Source organism: Centrocercus urophasianus, unplaced genomic scaffold, assembly GCF_019232065.1.
Source record: "Centrocercus urophasianus isolate 14NV4802_14NV808 unplaced genomic scaffold, USGS_Curo_1.0 seq_11, whole genome shotgun sequence".
Taxonomy (NCBI): domain Eukaryota; kingdom Metazoa; phylum Chordata; class Aves; order Galliformes; family Phasianidae; genus Centrocercus; species Centrocercus urophasianus.
The window spans coordinates 56712084-56720367 of NW_024884253.1; the positions used below are offsets into that span (position 1 = coordinate 56712084).

An 8284-nucleotide genomic window follows, 5' to 3' on the forward strand; every position below is an offset into this window, starting at 1 on the left:
GTAAAAAAATATATATGGCTGTTTGATTTATTTCTCTATTTTTTATCCTGTTGAGAAATGACAGTGCATTTATAAAGTCAAGCTACGTTTACTGGTCAAGGAAATGGAGTAGTTTGACCATGAAATCCTTTACATGAAACACTGCCCTGAGTGCAATTTTTTCTTTCATATATGCTTTCTATTTTGGATCACATTTCTTATTTAATTTTAGAATGCTCTAAGAACATGTTGTCTACACATTTGTTATTTGAGCTGACATTGCATCTTGAAGCCGGACAGAAAAAATGTGGATAATTAGCTAGTTTATGGGGGTGAAAAAAAGATCTTTGAGAAAAAGGATAACTGTTGAAAATTCCATTTGAATTGGGAGTTTTTCACTTCAAATGGAAAATAATGTTTTGGGTTTTCTTTAATTTATAAATATAACTTTTTTAAATTACTTTACACACCCTTGTTGCTTTTCATATCGTGTTTAAAAACATACATTCACTGACAGTTTTTACACTTCCACTTGAATATCTAGGAATTTATCTAAATAGACTCTCCCCTCCCTTTTTTTCTTAATATCTAACTCGGTCTACTACACAGGCAGTACTAGTTAATGCTAGGTCCAGGGACTTTCTAGGAATCTCAGTGTTTCATAGTTCCTAGACTTTGCTAGTCTGATATTCATGCTTTTATTTAGGAAAGAATTCATTCTGAATTCAGAAGAGTTCTTTCTAAAATTAAAGGATGCATAATAATCACCAGCACATTAAAAATGCACTGAAAGTGTTCAAGAACTGTGTGGATGTGGCACTGAGGGACATGGTTTAGTGGGCAATATTGGTGGTAGGTGGATGGTTGGACTAGACGATCTTAGAGATCTTTTCCAGCCCCAGTGATTCTATGATTTTGTAACAGCATCCAAAACAACAGCAGTCATTTAACCACCATGGTGGATGTATGGGAACTGCTGAATCACAGCCTGAACCTCTGATTGATCACCTGAGGCAAGCAATGAGTCAGCCCTGGGAGCACAGGTGAAGGCAATTCAGCTGTGCTGCTGGAAGGTGTGGAGCCAGGCTCCACCTCTCCTAGACCCATTTAAGAGCTGACTGCCAGGGGGGAATGATCTCTAGAAGAGAAGAAGAAGAAGATCTCCAGAAGAAACTCCTTTGGAGTTTCCTGAGACTGGGATAAGGGTAAGCATTCTGTTTATCCTTTTTCTTGGTGTAATAGCCTGCCTAGCCAAGCTCTCTGGTTTATTTCATGATTATAACATCTGTGTATTCATTGATTATACAGTGGGGATGGGACGGTGATTGGACTAGGTGATCTTAGTGGTCTTTTCTAACCTTAAAGATTCTGTGTTTTTAAATGGGAGAGTGACTAGAAGAGCTGAAGCGAAGAGTGTGCGCTCTTTGCTTCTCCAGGCAAATACTCCCATCTCAGATAAGTGTGAGGGGATTTGTTTGTTTACAACTCCATTTCAGAAGAATAATATCTGTTCTTAAGTAAAATTTGCATGTGGAAACCATACAGCAAAACTCATTTAACAAGTGGAAGACTTGGGAAATAATGAGGCAATACATTGAAGTTACACTGATGGAGTGGGTATCCAGAATGTATTCTACATTTCAGTATACATTCTAACATGTTGATGTTTGGGTGATTCTGATGAGTAAACAAAACTTTTTCTTAATTAACTTTAAAGTCAGCATTTTTGCTTCCTTTAAGCTGCAGGGTACTGATGCAACAGTACTGGAATAGCTGAGAGTACCAGCCCTTCTAGGGACATTCATATTTCATCATGCAAGTTTTACCATTAATGATTTCACTGTACTGAAATAGTGATGAGAGTCATCTGACTTAGTCCTAAGTTTAGAATCCTCTGTATGCTAGCTACTCGATGATGAGGGTATTTTGTCTGGGGAGCAATAAGCAGATCATAAATACCAATGCTGGAAGTGATGTTACTACATGCATACACCAGAAGCTTATTCAACTGAAAAAGTACTCAACTGAACAATCATATCAACAATTGATGCTCATCTGGTCAAAATGGTCTGTTTTAGTAGGGCCTTATGACTTTTTTGCCTGGGAAATTATGCACAGTGGAGGGTATACTCTAATCGTAACTGTTTGCTATATAGTTTGCTATCTATGTTTGCTGGGAAAACAGCTGTTGTATGGACAGGCTAAAGTCTGCCCTTGATTTTTTTTCCTTATGTGACTCTATGTTTGTGAGTCCTACTTTAAATGAAGTGGTTTTTTTAGTAAAGTGATGTGAAGGAAAAGAAAAATATGAACTTAAGACTAATTTTTCTTAGGTAGAAAATATTTGATATTTATACAATTTAGATATTAGTGGATGCTAGGTAAGTGGGCAAAAATATTTAAATATTTTCCCTGTATTTTCACAGGGACATATTTGCAGAATCAAAACACTGCAACGTAACAGATGCATCTAATGTAGATTTTTCTGATTTCATTAACGCAAAAATCTATTTTTGGTTTCCCAAAAATCAGGTTGTCAGTAACACCCTATCTTGAAGCCCCTGGGAAGAACTTATCTTGCAATCATTGCTATCACACAACAAGTTATCATTAAATTGCACTCATAGAATGGTTTAGGCTGAAGGAGTTGTTAAAGACCATCTAGTTCAATCTGCCTTGCCATCAGCAGAGACTCCTCCCACCAGCTCAGCTGCTCAGGGCCGTATCCAACCTGGCCATGAGCACCTCCAGAGATGGAGCACCACAGCTTCTCTGCGCAGCGGTGCCATTGCTTCACTATCTTCTGTGGAAAGAGCTTCCTCCTAACATCTAATTTTTTTTCTCCTTTACTTCAATACCATTTCTCCTCATTCTATCGTTCCTTGATATAGAGTCCCCCTCCAACTTTCCTTTGTGACCCCTTTTAGATACTTTCTATTAGTGCTCTGTCACTGGTAAAAATGCAGTCCTGTCTTCATTCTGTTCACTGGAAGCTGTCTTTCACAGCAGAAGTAGTTTAATACAGCACCTTTGGCACCTGACATTGTGTGATCAGAAGCCATTTCACAAAGTATACTGCATAGAGTGTTTCATAAATGGCATGAACCCTGAGCATTTTTCACTTCAGAAGGCAGTAATTCAGAATGTAATTGGTGTGGTATTCACCCTTAAAGAAGGACCGTTTGAGATAATAGGACAGAGATGAATGAAGGAACTCAGTGACACCAAGTTCACGAGTGTCTTGTTAGTATACCTTTTCCAAGTATCCGTGTCCTGCAACTTAGACACTATATATGCATTCTCCTTCCATGGCGGCATTTTTCTATCTTTTTCCACTCTATTTTCTTACGTTGTCATCTGAGCACATTGTAGTGATGCCCTAAGTAATGTGGCTTCATCGCATGCTATGTCTGTGCAGTCAGAGGATGAGAAAGGATGAGAACATAACAATCAATGAAACCTGGTTTTGATCCAAATCTCAGTGACTTGAATGGTGCCAATATGTGCAGCACAAAGACGTGGGTGATATGAAAGAAATAAAGACCATATATTCAATTACATCTCATTGAAAAGAGATTCTATGGAGCAATTCTTTGTTGTACTCTGCTGAATTTTACTTGATGTACTTTCATTACATAAAACTATAATTAATATTGGAACCTAGAACCATAAGGCAGACTGAAGTAGTATCTATAAAGTTTTTTTTTTTTCTAGATGGAGTTAATGTCTTGTACAGGTCAGAAGCTCACTTCTTCCCCATTTTTCAGCAGGTAGAAAAAGCAATGATCACTGTTGAATTGTCTCCATTTACACAGCATTTTACCCTAAAATTATTTAATGTTTAGCAGTGGTGTCCAGCAGCTACCCTGACCTTGGCTGTTCGTTATATGCTGTTTGTAGGCTGGGGTGCTAAGGGAAACCATCTGAGAATAGTAATAAAAGATCATCTAGAAGCATTACATGTGCCATCTATGCCTTTTTGAGATGTATTTTGATATTTATCCTTTTTCTCTACAATACTAATTTGTGTATTAATATTATGAGCCATTCTATGTATCAAAAATGAATATGGACAGCAGGACTAAAGCATCAATTATTTTTATTTTCAAAAGCAGTACAGCAGCTCTTGGTTCACGGTTGTTAACTTCTGTGCAAATTCTTCTCGCAGTTTCATCTGTGATTTGAAGTCTTATTTCTTTTTTTGCTTTCTTTCTATCCTCAAACATGCTTCAACATCTAAGCATCAGAATAAGCTATGGGATATGGCTGCTTTGCATGACAGACACCAGTGATCATCATCATCTTCATTTTTTTTGTCTCCTCTCTCCATTATTTGCATTGGTTTCAATTGAGCATTTGGTACAATATGGAGAAGAATGGAAGGATAGGGGTTCTGCTGGGTGAAAGAGTAAGTTTGTTCATTTGGGCTGTTTTGCAAGCTTTTGAGAGTTCTCATTGGAACATGAGAAAAGTATTGGTGCAGTATTTGTAAGTGTTGGTTACAGCAGTGGCGAAGAGTACAGAAGATTTCAGAGGACTGGTGCAAGATGTTTTGTTTCAGGTGAACTATCACCAACAAGCAGGTCCTTTTTTCTTCTGCCTAGAAAAGGGATGGTTTTCATTTAGACAACTGTACTTTGTGGGGGAAAAAATAAAAGAAAATAAAAAAGAAAATCTGCAAGTCTCTGTAAGTTAGTGAAAGCCAGAAGGTAGCTACACTCATAGTGCTGGAGCACTTGTTCACATAATGGCAAACTAAGTAGAGGTACACAGTGAACAAGATCTGAAAAATAATTTTGAACATCTCCATGGTATTGCTGTTCTGAAATTGGATCTCTGAATGCTACAGATGTTGTTCACCTTCTCAGTGTGACTTGTCCTGGCCTTTGGAAACTGAGTATTTTAATACTGGTAAATCAGCTATCTATATACCTACTTATCTATTATTATTTCTCATACTGAAAGACTTCAACAAGCCTTTGTTGTATATCACATTTTAAGCTCTCTTTTAGCCTTCAAAGTTATACTGATTAATTTGGTATGTGTGATCAGAATAATTATTTCTTGGCAGTAAATTGCAATGCATACTCACAGTTACATGGAATTTATCTTGCATGAAATCACTTCTATGAAGACAGTAATAGTTGACATGTCCTTAAAGCGTGTCAGCAGTTAATCCACAAAATGACCAGTGGAGAGAATGTCCCTTTTCCCTCTGGCCCTGGTTTATTGATGTGTTCCCATTAATTATGTTTAATTTTCTGCTGGCAGTGCTCTCCTTAATGTAAGCCGGAGTTAGCATATCTTCACAGATTTATTAATGGGTATGTTCACTTATATTGTGCAGCAGAAATATTTTATAATGCTCTAATCTGGACAAAAAGGCAATGCCTTCCCAATTAAAAAATTATGAGGAGTAATTTTCCCCTATTACTAACCTGATAGGTCAAGTCACACAGTGGGAGGTATCTATCATTCTGAAATTTTATCCAATCTCTTTCTTTGGAAGCTGCTCCTCTCCATGTCTGTTTGCAGACAACTTCCTCTGCAGTTCTGACTGTATGTAGCTTCATTTTGTTCCTGTCCCAGGGGCTGCTTTGTGTGGAGCCTGACAGGCTCCCACCTCTTATATGAAAGTGTGACTCCAGGGAGTCCTTCTGACAGTTTTAAGGTTGCCTTCACAGTATGGTGTATTTAAAAAAAAAACCTCTTTTAAAAGCTTCTGCATAAATATCTTCTTAAATTTTGCAGCTTCCTTGCGGAGCCAGATGCTCCTGTCAAGACCAACTGCATACTAGGCTACTCTACTACAAGCATGGATGGCAGGCCAAGAAAAATGATTTATTTTCCCCATGAATTTTACACTCATAAAGCAGTGTTTTAAGTATAGGCAGCTCTGTACCCTTTCATTGAAGGAGAGATGTCGACAACCTGAAGGAGGGGACCATCGAATGGTCTGAGGGCTGGAGCGTATAACTTGCAAAGAAAGGTTGGCACAGCTGAATCTTTTCAGGATGAAGAAAAGAAGGCCAATGGGGGACATAAATGATGCCTACTCAGCCTCCTGTGTGCTTGTAGAGATTTTTCTCAGAGATGCACACTGATGGGACTAGGGACACCAGCTGTTGGAAATCCACCTGGATTTAAAATAAAATTTCTTTGTGTTGAGAGAGGTTATAAACTGGAACAATTTGCCTGAGAAGACTGGGAACTCCTTCAAAAGAGTAGGAGAGAGTTCTGAGCAGCCTGATCCAGCTGTGAAAGGAGCCCTGCTCCTGCGGATGATGATCTAGCTTTGCTCAGAAGACTGGGAGCAGGTATGTAAAGACAAGGCAATGGCCAGAATGCAGAAAGCTCTAAACATCCTGCCTTTGATGTTAATGTGATACTACTTTATTCTTAACTCCTTCATTCATGACCCAGTGCTTGGTTAAATCATTTATTTTAAGATGGTTTTGTGTCAGTACTGTAGCAAGAGGTAAATTGTTGATGTCTGGGTAGTTCTCTGATAAAAATGATTGATTTTCTTTTCACTATTGAAATAGTCCAGATGAAAAACAATGTGGTGAGATACACCTACCACACTGTAAGTAGAACAGAAGCTCTTTATTTGCTCAGCAGCTGCAAATTGACTTATTTCCCTTCTGTTAAATGGAAGTTGAGATGTAAAAATAGACATTGGTGTTTATTGGAAGCTTAAATCTGCTGATGTTTTATAGATCTGGAAAGTTTTCTGATTGCTATGCATTAAAACAACTGTCACATTGTTGCATAAATTAATCAGAATGACGCACTCTGCCACAAGTCCTGCTTAAAATATTTATTTTGAAAAAGCATTACCAAGGTTAGTACTAGAGTAGTAACAGCCAAGGTTTTGAGCTGCTACAATTACAAGCTTTTTTCTTAGAATCTTCTAAATTTGGCCAGATTATATTACCAGTGTCTTAGCAACCAGGAACCATCAGACAGGTTCTGAAAGAACGGAAAATCAGTACTTAAATATACCCCGTGAATGCCAGCAAAACTAGAAGGATATGGCAATCCTTTGAGACTTTTTAACATTAAAGGTTGTGATCTTGAGTGAAGTATTTGTTATAGGTTACAGTGAGGAACTCTGCTCATTGCAGCAAGTGGCAATGGTGCACCAGACTTATCCACTCTTTTAGTGAAATTCAGCACTGGTTGGCTGTTCTTGGAGATTTGTTTAAAGCAATGATTTGAGGGTGGATGTCGTGGCTACTTTTGCTTGCAGTACTGGATTATGTTACAGAATTTGATCACTGCTGTTTCCTCTGCTTTCAATGGCAAGTATCCTTTCCCCTCTGAAAGGGCTCTTTGAAGGAAAATAGAGTACATGCCTTAAGCAAAGATACTTAAAGATTGAAGGCTTTCTGCTAGAAAATCTTCTACAATATATACATAAAGATAGATGGCCATTATAAACCACCAAGTGCATTTACTTGATGGAAACATTTATTAAACACCTACAGGAAAAAAAAAATCCCCACTTTACAACTTTTATTTAAACCTACAAAAGAAAGAGTAAGAAAAAAAATAAAGATGAGAATACACCTAAGAGTGCAGCATTAGCTTTCTTATGCAAGCAGTGTTATCATGGGAGAACAGCTTTGAAAACTTCATGAACTGCAATATTTAAAAATAGGTAGTTAAAGTAATTCTGTAAATTATCAGGAATAATTTCTGTGTAATCTGTTGTCCAGCATAACAATGAAGAAAAATCTTTGAGAATAAGAATGTTTCTCATCTTTTTTGCCAAAAATGTCTGCACCCACAGAAGTGTAATTTTCCGCCAATCACTCATGGATGGGTAAAAATAAATGTACTATCACACACAAAGAAGGTACATATCTCAAAATGTACTGGTATCACAGTGATTCTGAACAAAAATCTTGTGGATTAAAATGTATTTAGAAAAAACATTGCTATAAAAATCTGCCAGCATATACAAATGTTTCAAGAGAAGATGGGATTGAAATGTGAGAGATGGGGGGAAAAAAAATGGAAAGTATGAAATCCTCTACAGTTTGGGGGAGCAATTAAAGGCTGTGCAGGGGAAATACAATAAAATGGGTGTAAAATTCCTTGCAGTGGGGATCAGAGCCTGGCCCAGGTACAAACAACGACTTAATGAATGATATGCAAATTCTTTAATCAGGCTTCAAGAGCACCCACAAAAGGTACGTACATGTATCATCTGCTTAACAGGAAAGGAAGTCTTGGTACAGTACTTTCTTAACATTTCTGGATGAATTTTCTGAATGAAGTTCTGTTTTTTTGTGCTACA

At 37.5% G+C, this 8284-nt stretch overlaps 1 long non-coding RNA gene across 1 annotated transcript; it reads left to right on the forward strand.

Moving 5' to 3' along the window:
* The first annotated feature begins 1117 nt into the window (after window positions 1–1117).
* On the forward strand, window positions 1118–8195 carry LOC122155303. The gene is made up of 3 exons (XR_006167228.1): window positions 1118–1184; window positions 5731–6296; window positions 8089–8195. It is a non-coding gene; the product is annotated as an uncharacterized LOC122155303 (long non-coding RNA).
* The last annotated feature ends 89 nt before the right edge of the window (window positions 8196–8284 follow it).